Here is a 26,123-nt window from a genome sequence, read left to right as displayed (position 1 = left end):
GCTAAGAGAACACTAAGCAAGATAAATGTCTAAAAAGCTATACCTAGACATATTATTTTCAAATTACAAATATATATACATATAAATTCAAATTACAACTATATATACATATAATTTCAAATTACAAATATATATACATATATACAGTTTCTCTCTCTCTCTCTCTCTCCCTCTCTCTCTCTATATATATTTATATATTTATATATATATAGATAGATATATAGATCTATATAGATATATAGATATATATATAGATATATCTATCTATCTATCTATCTATATATATATCTATATATCTATATATATGAATACATTTTCTCTGTCATAGAATTTTTGGTTTATATGCTGAAAAACTTTGAGTAATTTGTCATCTATGGTATCTTCCCTTTAAAACATTTAATTTCCTTATATTTTTGGTCAAAGTGTTTAGAAGCCAAAGTCTTAATCATAACACTTTTATTATGTGTATATTTTATTCATCCATTTCACAAGTATGCAGTGAGTGAAAATTCACGGTGTTTGAGAAATGATTTAGCTGGTTAATTTTGACAACAAATGAGATTTGTTCATTCTAACTGGTTGTGTGACCCTTGAATTCTGAAACAAATTTCCTCTGACTACTATAGAAGCTTGCTCCATCTTTCTTCTACACTTTTACCATCATTCATTCTTCTCTACTTACTCTTATTAAAAATGTCTTTAATTGTCATCTTTATTACTGCATCCTATTTTTGTCTTATTTTGTCAGCCAAGCTCCCTTAAATATTAGAATAAATTTGATTCAGAGGAACTCTAAAAAAATGATTGAGTTTATCTAGCACTAGTAATTTTAAACTTGTTTGCTCCTATCAGTATCCATGACATGGGCCAAAGTATCAATCACATACAACAATTATTTGCTATATGTGTCTACTTCAGGAGTCTTGAATACTGCATGCCCAAATTCACCCAGTTAAAAAAGGGTGGCACTTAAAAAATGGTCACTTTATTCAACTTTCAGTGCTCCTTAGTAAATGCATCAAAGAAAGAAGCTATATAGCATCAACTATTATGATGTGTGTTTGAAAAGATGATATATTGTGAAAATGTGAAGAATGACATAAGACCAACAAGTCCTTTGGAATAATCAAGAAATGTAGCAGTATGTTTCATTTTCAACCATTTATACTATTATTCATCCTCACTTGAAGGTTACATCATTTTCTCACCATACTACAACAGCAGTAATTACCAAAAGGGAGAAGGGGTAAGAACGTGCAATATATCTTATGCACCACCAGAAAGGTCAAGAACAGTACTTGTAGTTTGAATAAGTCCCACAGGTTATCATGATAGGCACCTAAATAAAAAGTGATTTTGTTGAGAATTGCTTTTCAGGGTTGAACACAAGGAGTTTCATAAGTTTATATTTTGCTCAGGTGACTTGTGTTTTTTAAGAAGTCTTTCCTTTGAGGCAGATCAAATCAATTTTACTCAGGATGCCTGCCTGTGAAGTAATCCTCTGCTGTCCTCCATGCAACACTGGACTCAAGCAGCAAATATATTTCTAAGTTTAAAAACATAGATAGCATAGACAACAAATACACCAGAACACTTAGATGTAAGTAAAGGAGATTGGGGGCCATCTTCAGTTCAATGTAGAGACAAGTGTTCATAATTTTCTCTTACAATGCTTTCTCTCCTCCAGATTCATCTTGGCACATCTGCTCTCAAACAAAATTTACTGCTAGAAAATCATTCTAGCCATAGTGTGTATAGATAGAGAGTAAAAACAAAGGAGGCTAATGTTCACTGAGTGCTTCTTATGCTCCAGGCACGGTGCTACCACTTTTCTCACATACACCAGTATGACATCTTCACCATACCTCCTAAACTACATCTTGCAAATGGAAAGAATACAGAATGTCATCATGTGATCAGGTCCCCTGACTTTTGGTTTAGATAGTAACATCAAAGCATCTGTAGGACTTAGACTCATAGGAATTCAGAACTTTAGAGATGAAAGGGGCTATGTAGATTTTTCAGTCTAGCTTACCCATTTTATAGAAGATTTGAGGTCATATATCTTAAAAGAATAATCAGGTTCATGTAGACAATTAAAGATGGTACCCAAACCAGATTTTTGTCTACTTATCACAAGTTTCATATCCCTCTATCCATGCATGGCCCCTTCTCAGCAAAAACTTTTTTTTCTTTTTAATTGTATATAATTGTCTGCATTTTTTCTAAACTTTTTTTTACATTGTATTTGACATGCTGTATCATGAATGAATGCTTATTGTAAGGTGTGCAAGCAGTACAGTGTACTGTACTTACTGCTTATTTTTCATTGAGGTATAACAGATATAACATTATATTAGGTTCAGATGCATAATATAATAATTCAAAATGTGTACTTACTGCAAAATGATCACCACTGTTAAGTCCAGTTAACACTTGTCACCATACATCGTTACCATTTTTTTTCTTGTGATGAGAACTTTCAAGATCCACTCTCCCAGCTACTTTGAAATATGCAATAAAATATTATTAATTACAGTAACCATGCTGCACATTACATACTCATGACTCATTCATTGTTTAACTGAAAATGTGTATCTTTTGACCCTCTTCACCCATATTGCCCATCGCTTGCCACCAATCTGTTCTCTGTATCAGTGAGCTTTGTTTTTGTTTCTTCGCCGTTTGTTTGTACATTCCACCTGTAAGTGAGATCATATGATATTTATCTTTTCCAGTCTGACTTATTTCACTTAGCACAATGCCCTCAATGTCCACACCATATTTTCTTTATCCAGTCAAGGACATAGGTTGTTGCCATGTCTTGGCTATTTTAAATAATGCTGCAATGAACATGGCAGTTCATACATCTTTTCAAGTTAGTGTTTCTTTTTCTTCAGATAGATAACCAGAAGTGGAATTGCTAGATCGTATAGTAGTTCGGTAGTTCTACTTTCAGTTTTTGGAGAAACTGTCATACTGTTTTTCGTAGTGGTTGTACCAATTTACATTCCCACCAGCAGTGCACAAGCGTTCCCTTTTCTCCACATCTTTGCCAACGCTTGTTATTTCTTGTCTCTTTATATTAATTATTCTAACAGGTATAAGGTGATATCTTATTGTGGTATTGGTTTGTTTTACCCTGATGATCACTGATATTGAGCATCTTTTCATGTACTTATTGGCCATCTGTATGTCTTCTTTGGAAAAATTCCTATTCAGATACTCTGACCATTTTTTAATCAACTTGGATTTTTGCTATTGAGTCATATGAGTTCTTTATATATTTTGGATGTTAACCCCTCATCAGATATATGATTTGCAAATATTTTCTCTCATTTAGTAGGTTGCCTTATCATTTTGTTGATGGTTTTCTTTGCTGTGCAGAAGCCTTTTAGTTTGAGATAGTTCCACTTGATATTTTTGCTTTTGTTGCCTAAAACTAACTTATTTTTAGATTGCTGCAGAATCCAAGTTACAGATAATTACATTATATTACCTATGCATTTCCCTATTTGACTTTTAGGTATGGATTGAAGAGGAATAAAATATATGGGTGGCCTAGTCATAATGGTAATAAAAAATAGATTAAACAATAAATATGCTTTCTGAATTTTAACTTCAAGTTTAAAGTTAGTAGAATTTAGGTTTAAAGATTCACATTTCAGAGTATCTATTTTTCATTACACATCACTACACAGATCAATTATTCTTGGAAATTTTCCATTAAAAAATACATTCAAAGTGTGCTCAGCCTTTTGGAAGGCTTCTTAACTTTCAGTTTTGTTTCCTTTAAGAATAATTTGATGTTTTATTTGGTTTCTAAAATTTTTTATGAGAGTTTTATATTATGTTTATTTTCAAGATAAAACAATTGCACAATTGAGTGGAATGATGAGAACAAATGATCATTTCTCACGACACTATCTTTTGAGGCATACTTACTGAATTGAGTGTATGAGATCTGGGCTTGTCATGGACTCATAGAACTACAGAAGTTCAGGGCTGTATACAACCATATAAATTATTTTTCTAATTTATTGACTTTTGAAAAATACAAAAAGAATACCAAGAAAGTAGAATTTACACAGGATTATTTTTAAATTATATAAATATTTATGTTGTGATGGATATTCATATACAACTAATAAGCATTCATTTATTTTGCATGTTTTTTTCTTAAATAAACATTTTCCTGCTTTAAATTTTTTACTCATTATAGATGTGTCAGCAAGACTAATTCCTAGTATGTAAAATATATCTTAAACACAAATAGTACTCATTATGATTGATAGCAGTTAATATATAATAAGGGGATTTTTCCTTTCAGAAGAAAAATATGTGAAGCAAGTAGGTGTTACAGACAAGAAAACACCTAACACTTCTTTATCCCATGTTTTTGGTCTATGTAAAACTTCTGGACAGGCTGTTTTCATTGAAATAGCAGGGCAGGAAGATGTGTTGAGAAATCGACAACTATAAAGAGTTTGCCTGTCATAGAACAGCTTGGAAGTCCTTTCAATCCATATTTCTTTTAATCCTAGCATGTGAAATAGTCAGCTATTTTCTGTTGATAATTATTTAACTTCGTATAAACTTCAGAATAAAAAGCTACACATACTAAAAAAACTGCCTAAATAAATTTTAATATGCTTGAAAGTCACTATCTTGCTCTAAAAGCGTGTAAGATTTATGAGATCTGTGGAGTGTGACAGAAAAGGAAAACTAAAATGCTTTCATCATGTCCAGCAAAGAAAAGCTTGGCTTTCAGACTGCAAAGTTAACAGAAGGGGGAAAAGAGACATTGAAGTAGATGGGATTTAGTAGCAAAAAGACAGATGAAGGTAACTTGACTAAGGAAGCCCTTTCTGGCAGAACAATATGGCACTTCAGAGCTGTGCTGTTTCCAAGAGGTCATGCTTAACTCTGGCTTGGTTCAGGCAGTCCTGGAGAACTAAAGAGACCCATTAAGATGGGTGAGATATGGTACAGGGAGAATGCAGCAAGCAAAGCTTGGAATTAGAGAGGAGCTGGTGGATCTGCCTGCTTAGAACAGTGCAGCTGCCAAACAAATGAAATCTGGGGGAGACTGGAAAATAAGGATTGTGTGTCAGGGCTCCAGCCAGTTCTCTTCTGCTTGGTGTAGTGGCAGAATTTAAGCATATAAGTGCTGAGCAAGGATATCAGGGCTGGATGAAATCCAGTCATGCTGATGTGGCCACATGTATGTAGAAGGGGCAGTGATGAAGGAGAGGAGGAAAAGGCAGTGCATTTATGTGTAACCAGATCGTCAGCAAGACAAATTTCAGAGCCTGTCAGCTGCCGTGTATGACATTGTCAATGTATTGACTACCTCATTCAGGATATGGGCAGAGTGAACCTTTAGTTAATAAAGAGTTTTTTGACATTTTGAAATTTTATTTTATTGAAGTAGAGTTGATTTACAGTGTTGTATTAGTTTCAGGTGTACAGCTTAAGATTCAGTTATACATATACACATATTCATTCTATTTCAGATTCTTTTCCCATTTAGGTTATTACAGAATATTGAATAGACTTAGGGTTAATTTAAGCTGAACAAAGCCAGGGAGTAAGGCAAATTTGGATACCATATTCTGCTTTAAATAAGACTATCCACAATATAAAATGAGTGAGGCATTAATATTAAGCATAAATAAAACATTACAGGGATAAGAAAAATATAGATGATAGATCAGTTTTTCACAAATAACTGATTTATTTTAACTACTTTTTCCTTATTTGTTTTCTTTGTTTAAAAATTCAGAATCAAAATAGCCGTACTTTTTTAGGGTGAGAAGTACTATCACATTACCTTTATATAACTTCAAACATAATTACAAGTAACTCAGTTGCTGATAGGATGGCTCCAATATGTTTGCACATGCCTCATCTTATTTCTTAAGTGCAGATGATTTAGAGCAATTAAGGCAAGATCACACAAAGGTTTAAGGCAAACCCTGGTGTCAATGATCTCAGGTCCCTTTGTTTTTTAAAATGTATTACTGTATAGTCACAATCCAACAAGACATGTTTTCTTTTACCAATCAAGTGGTTATATTAAAATTTTATAATTCAGTTTCTCCTGTGGTGTTTTATTAGATTCCAGTATAGATGTGGTCAAGTAATGATTCTAAGAGGCACCTTGGTACCTGTCAGAGTATAATGTAAAAAACAGTGTAAGAATCCACTTCAGTTATTTCAACCAGGAAGAATTTAATACAGGGAATTTTGTGGTTACAATATTGGTTAAAGGGTTGGATACACAGAATGTAAAGAATCTTCAGGTATAAATCCTGAAGGTTTATACCTTTGTTTCACATCCATGAACCTTATAGCTAAATACAAAATATGAAACCAGCTACAAATATTCATATATGTCAGGTCTTCCTTACCAGGCATCAATCATGCAAGAAACTGGCCTAAGCTAAACTTTCAAATCCCATGAGAGTGTTCTTTATTTCTAAAATTTAAATAAACAGTGAACGCTAGCTTCAAGGGAGATTGACAAATGTAGTTTTAGCCTTCCAACCACTGTGATAAAGGGGTGTCAGGGTTTGAAGGGTTGAAAATGTATGACAAATTCCAACTGATGCTATGCAGCACCACAAATTAGACTTTTCTAGGAGAAACACCTGCTATGGCCAGTTCATGTTTAAGAGTCAGCTCAGTAAACTGCAAATGTGCCAATTTTTGAGCAGTCACCAATAAGGATGCCAAGATTATTTCCAAATAGTTGATTCCACTTGGATGAAAGGATTTCTATTTTAACAACAAATGGATGACTTAAATTGTGCTTAGCAATTAAATGCAAACTCTGAAGTAACCTGCAATACCGCTATAATGAAATGATCGTAAGTTAAACAAAAGATTAATATGTATATTAATTAATATACATATTTATTTTATGATATATTAATAGCCCTCCTCTTGGTGAGTTGCTCATTTCTCTTTATCAAGAACTGTTCAAGTATTTTATTGGCATGAACCCATGTCCCCTGCATCGGCAGGCGGACTCTCAACCACTGCGCCACCAGGGAAGCCCAAGAACTGTTCAAATATTTTAGCAAAAGGTATCTAAAGGCAATGTCCTGCTCTGCCCCGATTTTCTGTTTTGTTATTCTGTCCTTGGAAATTTTATTGTCCTCCCAAGCTAGAAATTTTCTCCTGAGGCAGCGATATTTAAAAGTTTATTGGTCCCAGGGCCTCCTGGATTCCCTATGCACTCATTTCTTTAAACTGTAATGGCTGCTACTTTTCTTTAGTTCCTGTTGCTATTGCTATTGGTGTATCTTTCATCTATTTCAGTCTCCTTGTATTTGTTCACTCATCCCTTACATTTCACTGCTAAATGCAAGAGCTTCTCTCTCTCTAGTTAGGAAAACTGCTCCCCTTTAATCATTTGTAATTTGCTCTTGTGTTACACACTGTTCTATATTGGAGTCAGTTTTTATGCACCACCCTTTCTTAGTCACAATCAAAAGCCGTGCCTATATAAACACCAAGATATTGGTCAAAATGGGTTTTATTCAGTCAAGTTAAGAAGTTGTATAACTCCTCTACTGAATATCTGTCATTATGTACATATTTCTCAAGGTTGTATACTCTCTTTGATTTCCTGCTCTAAAGACTGGGTTTTAGACTACTTGATATTCTAAGGGGGCAGAACATTAGTCATAATTTGCATTCTGTTGATTTGGTTAAGCTCGAAGTGTGTTTTCCAGAAGCCCCTTCCTTGTAAGGCTCCAGGTGAGAGTTGGCCAAAAGAGCAATGTGCATGAGATTTGGAAAACAGGAGAGAAGCAGGAGCTGCTACTGAAGATTACCACACACCCATGGGTTCCAGCTTCAGCCCTTCCTTCTGACTGCTAGACTTGCTGACCAACAGGGGCCCCAAACCTACCACCATATGCTTAGCTGTGGACCCACAGAGATAAAGCTACCCTGAGGCAGCACCTTCCCACATGGACATTTTAGAATCTTTTTTGTTCCCCTACTTCCCCTTCTAGCCTTGTGCCGTCCAAGCTCCATCCACAAATAGGAGAGCTCAAATTAGTATAGTACAATCTTTATCCCATAACACAGAGTGACTCTGTTTCCTTGACTGAAAAACGGGGCAGTGAAAACATAGTATTAATGCCCTAATATATCTCATGTTCTCTCCAAACCATATACATGAACTGTGCTTACCTGTTTATATTTATGACTATTATAAGCCTCATCCTAATGACTTCACATCTTCATTGATATAAGCTTTTTGTATACACAGATGCTTAAGTCCCAGTGACTTATTTCATCTTTAATCGTAACATTTTCAGAAAGTCAACTCACTTTGATTCCACAATAAAGCATGGTAAGGAAACTTCCAGTTAAGACTGACAGCTCTAGAAACATCAGATCACTTTCCTTATGATGTTTTATCTCTTTATTTGCTTTTTAAACTTTAATCTCTCTTTTTAATCCATTCCCCTTTCTAAGAATTGCATAGTGAGAAATAATCACTATACACAAAATCACCTAGAATATTCATCTTTTTTTATAATTCCAAAATATACATAGCTTGATTTCCCACTGCTATTGACACAGCCTAATACTTTTAGTTAAAAAAAAAGCACTTAACTCTTTCCAGCTTTATTGGCTGAAGTTTTTCTACACAGATATACTTAAGGGACAATGAGAGATTCCTATGCATATGTTTATTTTAACTTTGTTTCTAATGATATAAAGGTGCTTGCATTTGCCAGCTGAAATTAACAACAAATATTCTAAGAACACATTGATCCATATATTAAGCTCTTTTGCAAGAGAGTAGAAGCAGTATAAACAGGGTATGGTCTGCTCAATTGTAACATAGAGATCTCTAAGTTTAGTAGTAAAGTATATAACCAAGCTCATACTGGTACTAAGTGAATATTAAACAATCAATCAAGGGCCTTTGTTATATTTTCATAACAAACTACTCCAGCCCCATAAAGATGAATCGTCTGATGGTCGCTTACACTCATTTACTGATATACTGTAAATCTGCCACAATTCATGTGGGTTGGCAAAGCCACTGACAGGAAGTTAAAGAAGATACTGTGCTCACCAACTACCTTTATCACTATCTGAGAAGAGTGGTTTGGAAGATCTTGATCAGAGGAATCAGATACATATACAACTTGTCTCTTGTATGCTATTGTTACAAAGAGTGCATTTGTACAAAAGCCAAGATGTGCAAGGACCATGATGATCTCTTGAAGCCAAATTTCTTGCTTTTCTCTCTAAGAAGGAAGCTGTTTTTACCAAAATATGTAAGGTACAATGACATTCTTCATTTGGAAATATAGATGATGCCTAACAGGAATGATAATTTGGTAATCAATTTTTTATAAAATAATACGTTTAAAAAAATTTTATCTGTCATAGAGATGACTTCATTTAGATGGTTCAGGATGGAGACACACCCATTTCTTAAATCAAAACAACCAAGAAATTAGCTTTCCAACTTCTCATCAGCTGATGATCCTGGAATTCCACATTTAACTCCTCTTATATTAGATAATGATTTTCATTAATAAGAGACAAATCAATCTTGCTTACATAAATAGAGTATATAGTGACTTAGTTAAACTGAAAATCCAGTTTTCTGGTGTCAGGTACAGATGAATTTTGGTCAATATTTTGGCATCAGGTCTAGAATTCTCTTTCTGTTCATCGAAAAGAGAGAACCACTTTCCAAATGTTGTAAAGGAACAAAGAATTATTTTGGGCCATGACCCAACTCATTCCAATCCCTGAAAAATTACTGTGACCAAGGGTACAAGAGGCCCATTTTGGATCATGTGCCTACCTCTAGTGCAAGGGAAAGAATCAGGTCACTTGAATAATATTTCCTATAAAGAATCTAGACTGACTTTATGTTATTGGACAATTTAGAACACAATTTCTTTTAAAATATTTGCTATTATCATGAGCAATGCAGCATTAAAATATATAAAGTACAAATGTTTCAAGGAAGAGATAAAAAATAAGGAGCTATATATTTCAAAAAGAGTAAAAAGATTATAATGTAACAAAAATTTAATGTATAATTAGATAGCAAATTGTTTCTGAGAAATACAGATATCAAAGTTTTAGATGTCAAAACATTATATTTTTCTCCTCTTAAATTTTTCAAAACAATGAATTTCTCTACTTCCTTAACAATTGCTGTGGAGACAATCTTATGAGATTATTTTCAAATTTCTTCAAAATTATTTAAATGTCACTTGACCTCATTTATATATTTTTAAAAATTTCCTAAGAAATCTAGGATTCCTAATTCTCCATTGCTAAGCATTACTGATCTTACTATAACAACCATAATATTTCAATGTAAGGGCCAAATATGTTAACCCTCAGTTAGAACTGAAATCAATTATACAACAGTGCTTTCAAAACATTATATGAAGGAGATATTCCTAGGGTTTTTGTTGTTGTTTTTTCTCATAATAATAAAATTATTGGAATACCTACAGAATGGGAATCATATAGCTGTAGTTTAAATATTTGGTTCCACTTTGAATTTGTATTCCTAATGTGAGAGAAAATAACTTCCTGATTTGGTTTTTTGGGGAAAATGGGCTTATTATCTTGATGCCCATTAATTTTTCAGCAAGGTGTTGGAAGAAATCTTTACTTTAATCTGTGAATGTGAAGTAAAAGGAATTCTTGTATGTTAATCTTTCACAGAGCTTCTGTGAGCCTGAAGTTAGCTAACAAGTGATTTACTGTCTACTGACTTCAGATTCTGATCTTTATATTTTGTTAATGGAATTGATAAGAAAAATTGGTCTCTCCTGCCTTTTTCTTCCTTTTCTATTTCCTTCCTATTCACTTTGGCAGAGGTTTATCTGTAGGCACACAGGGGAGTCAGGTATATGAACTGCAGTTGTGCTTATCACCCTCTGAGGTCACTGTAGTATATGCCTTTCCTTCTGAAACAAGAAAAGAACCGATTTGTCATAGATGCATGATAGTGAAGCAGTGTTGTTGGGGAAGCTACTATTTTTCACAAGATACAACTATTTGTTGGGAGGTCATAATTATTCCTGTTATATATTACAAATCAAAGTGGCTTAATTTTTAATTGCAAAGATACATAAGCTGAAGAATGACATTACAGCATGTGCTATTTATTGAAATAGTCCAAGTTATTTTGGAATTAGCTAAGTAAATTAATATATGCTTTAAAAGAAAATGTAATCTTTAAATATACTGATAAATATCATTTTGCCTTAAAAATATTTATTTCAGAGAAGAACAAACAAAACCCAAAGTTAATAGAGGAAAGGAAATAATAAAGAAAAGAATGGGAATTAATGAAATGGAGCTTAAAAAATAGAAGAGATAAATTAAACTAAGATATGGTTATTTGAAAAGATAAACTAAATTGATGAACCTTTAGCTAGATTCATCCAGATAAAAAGAGAGGGGACTCAAATAAATAATATCAGAAATGAAAAGGGAAATCTTATAACCAATACCACAGAAATACAAATATATAAGATATTACTATAAAAATTATACCACAAAAAATTGAACAATCTAGAAGAAATGGATAAACTCCTAGAAATGTACAGTCTCCCAAGATTGAATCAGGAAGAAATAGAAAATCTGAACAGAATGATTACTAGTAGTGAAATTGAACCAGTAATCAAAAAGCTCCCAACAAAAAAGTCCAGGACCACAAATCTTCACAGGAGAATTCCAGCAAACATTTAGAGAAGACTTAACACCTATTCTTAAATCATTCCAAAAATTTGAAGAGGAAGGGACACTTCCAAACTCATTCTATGAGGCCAGCATCATCCTGATACCAAAATCAGACAAAGGTATCACTAAAAAAGAAAATTATAGGCCAATATCCTTGATGACATTGATGGAAAACAATGAAAAAATCTTCAACAAAATATTAGCAATTCAAATTCAACAATACATCAAAAGGATCAGATACCATGATCAAGTGAGATTTATCCCAGGAATCCCAGGATGATTCAATATCCACAAATCAATCAACATGGTACACCACATAAACAAATTGAAGAATTTGATAATCTCAATACATGTGGGAAAAGCTTTTGACAAAATTCAACATGGATTTATGATAAGAATTCTCAACAAAGTGAGTATGAAGGAAACATTCCTCAAAATAATGAAGGCCACTTATGACAAACCCACAGATAATATTATACTCAATAGTGAAAAGCTAAAAGCATTTCTTCTAAGATCAGGAACAAGACAAGAAGCCCACTATCAGCACTTTTATTCAATACAGTATTAGAGGTCCTAGACACAACAAGCAGACAAGAAAAAGAGATAAAAGGAATCCAAATTGAAAAGAAAGAAATAAAACTGTCACCTTTTGCAGATAACATGATACTATTCAGAGAAAATCCTAAATGCACCACCAAAAAAAAAAAAAACTGTTAGAACTTATAAGTGAATTTAGTAAAGTTGCAGGATACAAAGTTAATGTACAGAAATCTGACCCATTTCTATACACTAACAACAAACTATCAGAGAAAAATAAGAAAACAATCCAGTTTACAATTGCATCCAAAAAAATAAAATATAATACCTAGGAATAAGTCTAAGGAGGTAAAAAACTGTACACTAATAACTATATGACTGATGAAAAAAATTGAATATGACACAAATAAATGGAAATATGTATGATGCTCATGGATTGGAAAAATATTGTTAAAGTGTACATACTATGCAAGGCAATCCACAGATTTAATGCAATCCCTATCAAAATACCCATGTTATTTTTCACAGAACTAAAATAAATCATTTTAAAATTTGTTAGGAACCACTAATGACCTCAAATAGCCAAAACAACCTTGAGAAATAAGAATAAAGTTGGAGATACCACACTCCCTGGTTTCAGACTATATTACAATGCTACAATAATCAAAACAGTATGGTACTGGCACAAAAAGAGACATATAGATTAATGGAGAGCCCATAAATAAACCCACAAGTATATAGCTAATTAACCTATGATAATGGAGGCAAAGTATACAATGGGGAAATAATACCCTCTTCAATTAATGGTGCTCGGAGTACTGGACAGCTACATGCACAAGAATCAAACTCAACTTTCTCACACCATATACAAAAATAAACTAAAAATGGATTAAAAACTTAAATGTATGGTCTGAAACCATAAAAGGGACTAAAAGGGTTTTGAACAGGAAGGAAACCATCAATAAAACAATAAGGCAACCTACTAAGTGGGAGAAGATATTTACAAATAGTATCTTCAATAAAGGTTAATATCCAAAATATACAAAGAACTCATACAACTCAACAACAAAAAAACCCAAACAACCCTATTAAAAAATGGGCAGAGGGTTTGAATAGACATTTTTGCAAGGAAGACATACCAATGGCCAACAGGCACATGAAAAGATGTCCAGCATCACTAACCATCAGGGAAATGCAGATCAAAACCACAATGAGATACCACCTTACACTTGTGAGAATGGCTATCATCAAAAAGACAACAATTACAAATGTTGGTGATAATGTACAGAAAAGGGGACACTCCCTTGTTTGTGGAATTGTTAATTGGTGCAGCCACTATGGAAAACAGCATGGAGGTTCCTTAAAAAATTAAAATAGAACTGCCGCATGATCCAACAATTTCATTTCTGGGTATTTATCAGAAGAAAACAAAAACACTAATTCAAAAAGTTATATGCTAACCAACCATCATTGTAACATTTTTTCACCAAGATATGGTAGCCAAGATATGGAAGCAACTTAACTGTACACCCATAGATGAATGGATAAAGAAGATGTGCATATATTTTATACACATATAATGAAATATCAGCCATAACAAATTAAATCTTGCCATTTGTGACAACATGGAGGGTCTAAAGGGTATTATGCTAAGTGAAATAAGTCAGAGACAGATAAATACTGTATGATCTCACTTATATTTGGAATCTAAAAAGCAAAACAAATGAAACAAAATGAAAACAGATTCATAGACACAGAGAACAAAAAGGTGGTTTCCAGGGTGGAGGGAGTTGGGCTGGGATGGAATAGGTGAAGGGAATTAAGAAATACAAACCTCCATTTACAAAATAAATAAGCCACAGGGATATAATATACAGCATAAGGAATATGGTCAATGAAATTTTAATAACTTTGTACGGGGACTGATGATTACTAGACTTATGGCTGTGATCACTCACAATAAATGGAAATAAAATGGAAATTATCTGCATTAACGTAATTGTATAATCAGGGACATTCAATTTTTTTCAATTCAGTTACTTAAATATTAATCTTTATGAATGTAAATCAATTCTGTATGTACATAGTCTCTCACTGACTTCTTATTTTTCTCTGAGATTGTTTCTCCAGAATTCTATTTTCCTTGTTTTTATCTGCCTAATTTATCTGAACCTAAATAACTCTTTATTTCTTTATCTTATTCCAAGTCTCTATGCCTATTTACCGTTCTTTTTATCTTTGTTTACTGTTCTCCTTGTATCTCACTCAATATACAACTGCATTTTTTACTAATTACCTTTCTTACTCTTGTATTTTCCTTGTCCTCTCAGAACCATCTCCTGTCTCTGCATTATGTAACAAGTAATCATAACAGAGATAAATAATAGCTGCTGTATATTGAATATTTGCTCGGTGTAACAACTAAGAACATAGATGGAATAATCTTAATTGTGTATTATTATTTCCCCATTTCAGAGTTCTGAAACTGAGGCTTACAGAAATAAATTCAAGCAATTAATCTCACAGGTGTTAGTAAGCCAACAAGTGACAGTATCGTGATGTCATTTTAGAACAGCTAACATCCCTCTTTAGCTGTATATTGGATTAATAGGATTACAGTTTCATTTTCTATGTTTTTCTGTTCCCTATTTATTTAAAACCAATATATGATGTTTATAAAATACTTAGAAATAGTGACAAAATGATGTTTTAAAACAGATGCTCTCAATGGTTATTTGCACTGCAAAGGAAGACAGCCTGCCAAAAAACATAATTTTATCAGTATTTCCACAGTAAGACTAAGCATTTGGCCAGTGGATAAGCAGGGGTGCAGAATCTGAAACCTTCACTAAGCCAGGGAAAGGTAAGGGGGCAATGTGGTCCTGGTTTAGAAGTGAACTTTGACTTCCAGGAGAAGCAAATGCAAATTCCATTTAAAAGAAAGCATTTGAAAATCAGGGTTCAAATTTCCACTTCCAAGACCAACCTAATAGGAGTTCATAATCAAAGAACATCAGAGTCAAGAACAAACCACTGTGTGTGTATCAAGCTGTGTCTCCAGGCTGAATGGATGTTCTTGCATCTATAACCCAATAGTATACTGTTATATGTAATGTGCTTACTGTTTTATGTATTAATGAAATAAAGTATTTAATCCTGTGGTTATTAAAATAAAACTTACCTAAATATATTTTTGAAAGCAACCACTCTCAGGTGTGAAACTTGCCTGTTCTTTGATGTAAAAAATAAAATTTTCTTTAATCTGAATCTGGTTTTATATACAAGTTTAATTTTACTAGATCTTCCTTAGTCTGAGTTATTAGAAAGCAAAGCCTTTAGGCATAGTCTGTGTTTGACACTGATGTAAATTGCTTTTAGCTCCCCCTCCTAGCACCTCTTTTTACACAAATTACCTCTATTAGAAGCTATTAGAGCTAATTAAAGAAACAGACAATTTTCCTTTCAACCTCAGATCAGTAGAAGCTCCAGGTGTTCTTATATTGAATTGTTCTTCTCATTATTGAACAAAAAAAAGAGAGAAAAAAATAATCTCATAAGAAATGTCTTTAGATTTCAGTATATGATACATTCATGACTAAATTTTACCAATTGGAAGATTGTTACATGAACCTCTTTGTTAAAGAGAAATGAAACAACCTATTATATCATTTTTATTTCTTTTTTGTTAAGATTTTTAAAATGATAGATGTGGTTTGTAAATTTGCCACAGGCTATGAAAAGCTGCCTTTAGCATCAACTGATTTTAAAAAGGATTTGTTGCTTTTATCATGGATCATTACTTTTTGAGTGACACTTTAAAGCAGATTATAAAGGGACTTTTCAAGCAGTGATTTTACATTGTTTTCATCACAGAGGCAAACTAAATTTGCCGCATGTAGATGAATGGTTTTATGATGATTTTGAATATCTTAACCTTCTTTGCTGTTGAATCAAGACTACACCAGCAAAATCAGTGTGAGGAAATTCAATTCAAATTTGAGGACTGAAATGCTGGTAAATATCATCTGTAAAGATACAGTAATATTTTGATATTGGCAAACAGGGGATCTTGAAATTCACCTATCAAACAGGGTAAGGAACAGGCACCAAAATCTTCCAGAAGATGATTTCATCCTAAACTTTTTATTACTAGTATTGTTATTATTATTATTTAAGAAGAATTTCATTGAATTTGTAGATCAATTGAGGAAATTTTGCCATAACAACAATACCTACTCTTCTGATTCATAAACACGTGGTAGCTTTCCATTATGTTGATATTTTTAAAATTATTTTTTAATTAGAAATTTAGAAATTTCAATCAAGCATGTTTTGTAGTTTTCAATAAACAAGATTTTCACCAGTAAAATCATTATGTCCACTAAACATGAAAACAACAGATTTTAAAACATCCTGTATTCAGAGCTGCCTATAGGTCAACAATAAAAAATCCATTAGAATTTAAATCATCTGAATTTTTGTTTCTAGAATGCCAACAACGAAATTAAATATTTAAAATAGGAAAAGAAAATTGAGTTAAAGTCCCCTTAAGGAAGTTAATATGAAACCTGTAGGAGTCAATTTTAGAATATAAGTAAATAAGAATCATAGCGAATTTATCTATTTTACATGGTATAAAGAATAGAATGAAAGCATGGAGGGAACTGAAACAAATACGTAAGTAAATATGCAGTAGCTTCAGATATGGTAGAATTAAGACCAGCTTTATCAGTTAAACTTGTAGACAGAGCCTAGTTTCATCCAACAACATGACATGGTATTTTATATTTTTTCCAGAGATCATGAAGTTGTTATGTATTTTATCAATAGATGTTTAGAAACAAATATGGAACCTCCTATGTATTGAAAAATAAATTAAAATAATATGCTTACATACATTTTTGTGATTTGTTTCTTGTTAAACAGTGGAAAGTCAGAAGAAGTAATTTCCCAAGAAATTACTCTATAATATAAATTCCTCTAAGGGTCATCCAAGTCATTATTTGCAACTAATACTGATTCATATTTTCATTTAAAACTATGTTCTTTATTAATTTCTATGAACATTGTACACCTTGTATTAGTTAGGGATTTAACAAAAATGTTTTATTTTTAGCATACAAAAATATATGTACATAATATGTTAAAAGACTATGTCTTTTCCACTTTTCCAAAAATATGAGGGCATTTTAGTAAATATTTATTCATTCTTAAGTTCAGTTAAATGTGCTTATTCCTCCTCTTTAAATGCTAGCACATATACTACTTAAGTTCTATGAGTATGGGCTTATTATTGAGTCAGATACAGAGAAGTATTTTCTTAAACTATTTCCAGAAAAAGGAGAATTATTTTCAGAGTACTTAGAATAATAATCAACCCCTATAATAAAGAAATTACATTTTCTGGGAATTTTTCTTTTTGGCAATGGTTTCCTAGAGCCATATGGGTAGCTTTATTTTCGACTGGCTTCAGCTGCAGTTGTTTCCTTTTTCCCTGTAAGGATGACTTCGATGTCTTGTTTATAATATTTCAAGCAGTTTCAGCCCAATTAGCTATTGCAACACTATGGCATTGACAATAACTAAAAGTTTTCTCACCTTGAAATGGCAGATAAGTGTGAATATATATAGATGATCTAATGAATCTACAACCATGTTTATGTTCCAGCTGTTTGCTTTTCCTTAGCTGCTGTGATATATCTGGCTGTGAATTTTCTCTTGCTTTTATTAACTGTCTTGAAAAAAGAAAAAGAATAAAAAGTCCACAGGATATGAGAAGAGTCTTTTGATAAATGCAGTCAGAGTTCTGACATTATAACTTTTCAAATATATATGCATCATGATGAAATAATATCACATGCATCCAAAATGCATCAATCACATTTATTTCAATATTCCAACTTATTTTTAGTAAACGTAGATGGAGATTTTTAGTAAATATGCAATATGTTACTACAAATAATAAAACTGATTAACACATAGTACATTAAATATCTTATTTTCCATCATATCTCACAAAGCCTGCCCAGTTTAAGCAGGTTCTAAATTTTCCTTGTGACATTTTCCACTGAGTCTACTTTAATTTTCTGATTTCAACATAATACAGAGTTTCATAAAGCTGCTAATAAATTAAGTGAATGTGCACAAAAACAACAAATACATTTGAAGTGTTTAGAATTTAAATGGCAAAAAAATAAAATGAATGCATTAATTTATTAGGCCATTATTCTGAAGATTAGGAAAATTTCTGTCACCTTTTAACTAAAACCAGCCTGAGACCCATGTTGTTTATTCACAACTTGTTTGTTTATTCACAAATGTAGATGTAAGTGTAACTTTCTCATGTTCCTACCTAGCCCATGGATTGTGGAAGTGTCAACTACATACCCCAGATTTCAGTAAATTCTTGGAGCCTCACATTTTCATGGCTTCCTTAACATCTAAAACATTAATGACTAAAGAAAGCCAGCCACTCAAAGAATATTGTAGGTACAGTAGGTGTCCTTAATGATTTGGCAGCCTTAGTAAAGTGTACATTGAATGACCATCTCCTTGTTTCTCTGGTCGCTAAAACACTCTTCCCAGTGTGAAAGGAAAAATAAGAAATCGTTCTAAGTGATATGTTAATTAACTCATTGATTTAACAAATCTTTAATGAACACCTGCCAAGGAAAACACTTAACTAGATCCTGAGAATTCAGCAGAGAGAACAGAATAACTAATTCTCTTTCCCCATGAGATTATATTCTACCACATACTTAAAAAGAGTATCTTAATAACTACTTGCTGTGGCTTAAGTACATCCTGGAGACCCATCATCTACACCAATGACTTTCTTGACCCCAAGAAATATAATGACTTAAGAATCATAGGGTTTTATTTATTTTGTTATAAATATTATGAAGAGGGAAGAGTTGATGATATTGATATTTGACAAATTATTAATTGACTTGGATTTTCTCTTATTTAAAATTAACTTCTTATTATATTTCAATTTCCAAATGTGTAATCTGAATTCCTTGACTCCATGGTGCATTTTTATATGTCAAAATTTTGAAATCAAGGCATAAATTTTAAAATTGAAAGTGCAATTAAAATCCAATTAATATTTGTTCTTTAGTTTGACTTCAAGTTTCTATTATTTACTTGGGATAGATTTTTAAATAAAGATAATTTTAAAATATTTGATATTTAATACTAAGTTTTTATGAGTGATTATTTGACATGTTTCCACTAGATTGTGTGGGAATGTTCATCTTATCACTTCCAGCCCCTTACTTATATTATAATTTAATTTTTTGTTACTTTTAAAAACATACAAAAAAGAATCTCACTGTAATTTTTAAATTTAATAATTATTTGATTGCTGGTGTGAATGAATATATTTTCATATGGTGTTAATTTTTTATTTTTTAGTATATTATATGCTTTATTATCCTTTGGTATACAATACAGTCACATTAATAAAACAGAATGGCTTTAACAAGATACAGCCATTTCCTGCTACTGTCACTTTTCAATGCCTTCTACGGTTCTCCCCCCAACTTCCTTTGACTCTTTTAGGTCACTCTTCTGTTAGTTACCACTATATATCATAGTAATATGCTTTCCCATAAGTGCTTGATTTATCAATCTGAGATACTAGCTATTACTTTACTGGTATAACAGATGATAACTTAGGTCATTTATTTTCTCTTTCACCCTGTCTCCTGCCAACCATCTTCCAATCATATTTATATCCCTACTTTAATTTATTTATTGGTTGCTTTAAATTTTTTAATGATTTGTTTCATTTATATTTTCACTTCTATCAATTATCATTTGACTCCCTATTTTGAAAGATTAGGGCAATATGAACACTACTCTTTTTTTAAGCTTTGCTCCCCTGCTCCCAACTCTTAATTTTTGCAATCCATATTATAATGTTATGTTTTCTAGGTTTGTGACTTACATCATGCCCTTCAAACACAGCATAACAATACCTTTATCTTCAGTTTTAGTGTAAAAGTAAGAAAATATAAACAGAATTTACAATATATTTATGTAAAAAGTTTTCATCATGGATCCAAGTAATATATTTTAGAAATGTCTTCTCTGATATACTTCTTTAAAATTAATAATTTACATTCCTTTTTCATGAAATACATATCTACATATTAGCCAACTATTTTCCCAAACTTTCCAACTAATGAACTCCTATTGAGTCTTCTCTATTGGATGAATCCAACCTCCTTTCACCATCCATTTTTCTGCTTCAATATGATATTTATTTTCTCAGCCATTCAGCTGCCATTTGGGATGATTTTCTAGTTTAGTTCCACACTTTTCTGGATCCTAGTCTTCTGTTTTTTTGGTCCATCCTGTCATTTGCTGCAGCATCTCCTTATTATCTTCCTGCAATACATTTAGGAAATGAACTGTTTTGAGTCCTTTTAAATCCTAAAGATGCACTTGTTTTACCCATACAATTGACTGATACAGTAGCTATGTGTAATGTTTTAAAATATAATAATGATGATAATACGTCACATTACTGAGCACTCATTACCATCCAGGCAAACTTCTAATTGCTTACATGTATTAACTCAATCTTCAAAACAACATTATGAAGCGGATACTATTATTGTCACAGTTATCAAAGGTATAAGGAGAGTTTCCGTAACTCAGTGAAGTTCACGTAAGTAATAAATGGCATGGGCAAACGTCAGAAGTGTTAGTCCAGTAACACATTTCCTAAATATTATACATCCTGACTCTACTTTGAGGGGTCTTAGTTCCCATCTTATGCTCCACTTCCTCAGGAAGAGATGGATAAGGTAAAGCTAAAAACAGCACGTCATTGGAAGAGGTCCCTAATGATGGCCATACAAATGTGCTCATATAGTCAGGCATTTTTCATCATTTGAAAAATGAAGATATTTATCTACATTCATTTAACACCTACTTGGTTTCTTCTCTGTAATTTTATCTATGGTGTTTTGACCTTCATTTCAAATTTAACAACAGCAAAATGTGCATTCTAAATAAAAAACACAATGAGGAAACTCAGTGCTCTAGGATAACGAACTAAGTCCAAAATGGGAGAAATTAAACCTTTGAATATCAGTAAATAACCTAAATAAAAGAGAAATGCCCAAACATGCTACAGATTTTCATTCTGTATTGTAGATAATAGAAAACCATGAGAGATTTTATGGTGGTGAGTTGAATGGTCAAAATTTTAATTCAGAAAACTCACCCAGAAAGCATAATAAAGATTATATGTTTGTGGAAAGAAAATTGAACTATAGAGAGATATCTATGGGTAATTGAAAGAGACCAGACCCTCAACTAAAGCAGTATACTATACATGGAAATGAAGAGGGGGAGAAAACAGTTCTGAGACCTATTATACATGTAGACAGGGCAATAACTGATAAGATTTACCAAGAGCAGGTGAACGGACAGGAACAGTTTGTGAATTACATAACCCCCTAGCTTGATTGACTAAATGAATGGTTGTCTGGATTTGTAAAATATTTCACAAGGAAGGAGAAGCAAGTTTGAAAGGAAAAGAAACGTTCATTTTTCACATGATGAATCTAAAGTCCATCCTGGAAGAGCTATTCGACCTCATCCCTCTACAGCCTCCATCACCCCGCTTGTTTCTTTGATAGAGAGGCCCAGAGGGTTTGTTTGGGCAGGATGTACCAACTTACATTCTACCAACACAGCTATTCAAACATAGGTTTTCTGACCCAAAAGTTAGTTTTTAAAACTTCCTTAAATTTGTTTTAATACTCTTCTCTATTTCTGTACATCACAACATGACAAGTTTGCATTTAAGATCAGGTCTGTCTGTAGAGGCTATAGAGAATGCAAAGGCTGTGGTTTTCACCCCCTATTATTTATGTGTTTATATGAGTAAGTGTAACACATATCAGTATATATTGATATACACATCAATGTGTAATGCAGTGTATATCACTGAAGAAAACACACTGATTAAATACAAAAATTTGACATCATTTCCAGACTTAAATAGTAAAAATAAAAACTACAAAAGGAGTTGTACACACTAAATGTATCATGCGAAGCAACAAACATTTTCAAAAATGTAAATTTATATCCGGTTTCTCTGGTCTTGTCATATCACATTAGACCCATTTACAGTGGCATTTTTTAAAGCTGTACTACATAGTCTTGTCAGAGCAAATTTGATTTGAGAGAAAAAAGTTTCTTTGAATATATTTAGCTTTCTCATCTCTGTGGTTCTTTTTTTGTTAGTACTTCGAAGCCAAAAATGTCCTTTCTCAAGATTTAGAATCTATATTATAGAAGTGAGATAAAAGGCAAGATACTCATTGTTGCTGTTGACATGGTGCTGTTAATAATTGCTATAATATTTCCCCTATTTTGTTTTTATTGGAATGCTATCTCTCTTTTCTATATTGATGTTTTTAAGATCTTCTGCTAGTCTTTGGAATTCTACATATTATGCAATATGTATGGGTGTACTTTAATTTTATATTCTGTTTGGAATATATTCTGCTTCTTTTGACTTTGTATCTCATCAAATTTCAATCCTACTTTTTTAAAGATTGAATAGCCACAATCTTTTTTTTCACTTTCTTTTCCTGAAAGTCTTTCAGATTATCATAATCTTAATCAGGGAACTTGGAGAAGTTTGAAAAATAAGTGATATTGAAGAAATGCTGATAAACATTACCCAAACTAGAACAAAAGAGAAAATAAAGTAGAAATGAAAGTAATAGATCATATTGCTGCCAGTATATCAAATGGTCTAACATGCATGCAACTGAAATTTCAGAAAGAATAGAAAAATAATGGTGCAGAAGAATTACAGAAGTCTTCTTGTTAAAAACTATATGAGAAGAGAGTGGGCTGAACCATTTTGCATTGGAAGGAAAATAAAATAAAATCTACCAACCTATATTCTTCTTTCAAATTTTCATCTTTCACTTTCTTCCTACCTTTCAAAATTGAAGGAGAAAAACAGCCTTCTTCCAATGAAGTAAAACAGAGAGAGTTCATTACCTGCAGACCTGCACTACACTACAAGGAAATTAATGGAAGTTCTTCAGGCTGAAGGAATATTACAAACTTATATCATATTAATATGATAATATTATAGACAGAAACTTCATCTACACAAGCAGTGGAAAGTGCTGGGAATGGCAAAATCAAACTAGGGATAAATTTATTTTTAAACTTTTTAATCTTTCTAAAAGTTAATCGACTACTAAACTCAAAACAGTAGTAATGTACTGGTGTTTACAACATATGTAAAAAGTGAAATGTACATCAGTAATACCAAAAAAAATGAGGCAGAAATTGAGAGTCACACGAGACGAGTAATGATATCTCTTTATATCTCTGCTAAATCAAAGTAATTAAGGAATATATTTTTTAAAAGGTAAATGTACCATATCATATTGTCATTAAAAAGTATCCTCAAAAATTTTGATTTTTTTTTAATGAGAAAGAAACTAAGTCTAAGTGTCCGCAGCGCATGCAGCACTTGGTTTTCATTTAGGCATCCTAGAACACACACCAGTGCTGTCTTTAATCTCTCTGGTCACCGTCTTCAGTGTATTTTCTTGGCACAGATGGATGATAAATTGCTATCATTGCTCCTTTTGTTATTTATAAATGAAGTTAGATTGAGCTATTTCTCCCAGTGAAAGGTCTAATTGCAATTCAGTTTTCTGTTCTTCCAGAAATGACCTGAAGGATATGTTTTTTCCCTTAATTGAAGACTTCAGGCAAACCTGCCTTTATCACTCAGTTATTGAGGCTGTGCACTCAGATGTCTATGGCTATTAGATCATAACACACACACAAAGCATCCACTTGTTGGTCATCATGCAGTAAATCTTCATTCAGTACACATAAAAGGCACTTATAGAATAATACTACTTTCTTTTGTTCTATTCATTTGGCAAATGTAGTGAAAATTCATCACTGTATGTTATGATATCTTGGAAACTCTTTGATTATTTTGGCTTTTTAAAAAATAAGTCAAATACAAACTAATAATAGACTATTAATTTCTATTTATGCCAGATTTTTCTTTTATCTTCTGTAAAATAAGATCAGATTTGGTCTGACATTTGCTCTGATCAATGGGATGTTTACGACAGTATATATTTCAAAGATGTCTGAAGTAGGTGAAATGGAATGAAGAAAGGGAGAATTCCATTTAAGGGAATAGTGAGTCAAAATAATTTTGAGGCTAGGAGAGTAAAGATAGAGCAAATCTATAGCTAACTAAAGAAATGAAATGGCAAGTCTAAACAATTTCTCCAAATACAATTTATATTTGTTTTTAAATTAATATTTCATTATAAAATGAAACATCTAAAAAATTTTCTGTTTTTAAAAACCTGTATGACCATTACAAGCACATTTTTTAGTTACTCTAGACCTGTAGCAATGTAGTGATTATACATATGTAAAATATAACATATATATAATACACACACGTGTGCATGGGCACACACACCATATCATTTATATATTATAAATAAATATACTATATATTAATAGTATTTTATGCTTACTCATATATACCAATTACATATATGTCCAATTATGGATATTTTTATTCTTTACTATGATATAAACCAAGTTTTTTAAAAAATTATTCATCACGAAAAATCTTTTTATTATTTCTACTTGTCTCATATTCACCATTCCTCCCCAGAGCTCTGCGTTCTCTCTATGTTCGTCCTGGATGACGTCAGCCGGACAATTTTTTGATTAGCACATATAAGCCAAAACTCCCAACAGCTCCAAATCTACGTCAGATTCTGTCCTCTGAGCCAAAGCCCATCTGGCATATCCACTGAGTTGTCTGATTAAAAGCTAAAATAAATATGTTTAAATCTGAAGCCAGATGATCTTTCTCCCAAAATGTCCACTCTCCCTGTATTTGTCATGCTTGTGAATTGCCCTGTTTCTGCAGTCAGCCAAGTTAAGACCCAGAAAACTCCATCCTTCCTTCTGTCCCCCACCTGATCATCCACCAGAGTCTGAGAATCCTCCTGTTTGTTCAGCTTCGCTCTCTTCATCTTCTCTCCCTTCCCGCTGTCCCTAGTTCTGTTATCTACTCCCTATTTCAGCCTAAATATCCAGATTTGGTTCTCAATCGCACTTCTCGCTTTCATTTTCGCAATCTTTCAAACAATCACCACACCGTACCAAAATCGTTTCTGTAAAATGCAAACATGCCTTCGTATTCTAACAGCAGTCCATCATGGTAATCTTTAAGTGCTTGACTTAGAACACAAAGCCTTTCATCATTTGGCTGGTGCCTTCTCCCCATGCTTTTTTTCCCATCATCGGTCCTTACCTCTCCTTCTTTTCTCTCTGTTCATTCCAGAAGAATGTCCCATGTCATTTTATAACTCCCTGACATTACCTATGCTCTTTTCTGTACCTGCAATACACTCCCCTTCTTCATCCCACTGCTTTCAGTCTATACTTCAAAGAACCTTCCGCCACGACTCGCCTTGACCCAGTCTGATGGCAGATCTTCCTTCCCTTCCTGAACACACAGTGCAGAGTGTGGAGTGTTATCGGCGACACACGTCACACTATCCTGCACTCATAGTTTCTCTCTGGGATATAATATTTTTTAAGTCAGGATCAGTCTTTCATTTTGTATCTCCTTAGCATCTAGCAGAGTATCTGGCAGATAATAAGCGTTTTAAAATAAATGCTGCAGGTTAGAGATTGTTTTCCCTATGTTTTACATTAAAAACAGCAAGAAAAACTGAGTCTCACAGAAGCCAGTAATGTGGCCAAGGTCAAAATACAAATGAACCCCA

Source organism: Orcinus orca, chromosome 4 (assembly GCF_937001465.1).
Source record: "Orcinus orca chromosome 4, mOrcOrc1.1, whole genome shotgun sequence".
Lineage (NCBI taxonomy): Eukaryota > Metazoa > Chordata > Mammalia > Artiodactyla > Delphinidae > Orcinus > Orcinus orca.
This window is presented reverse-complemented; position numbering follows the sequence as displayed.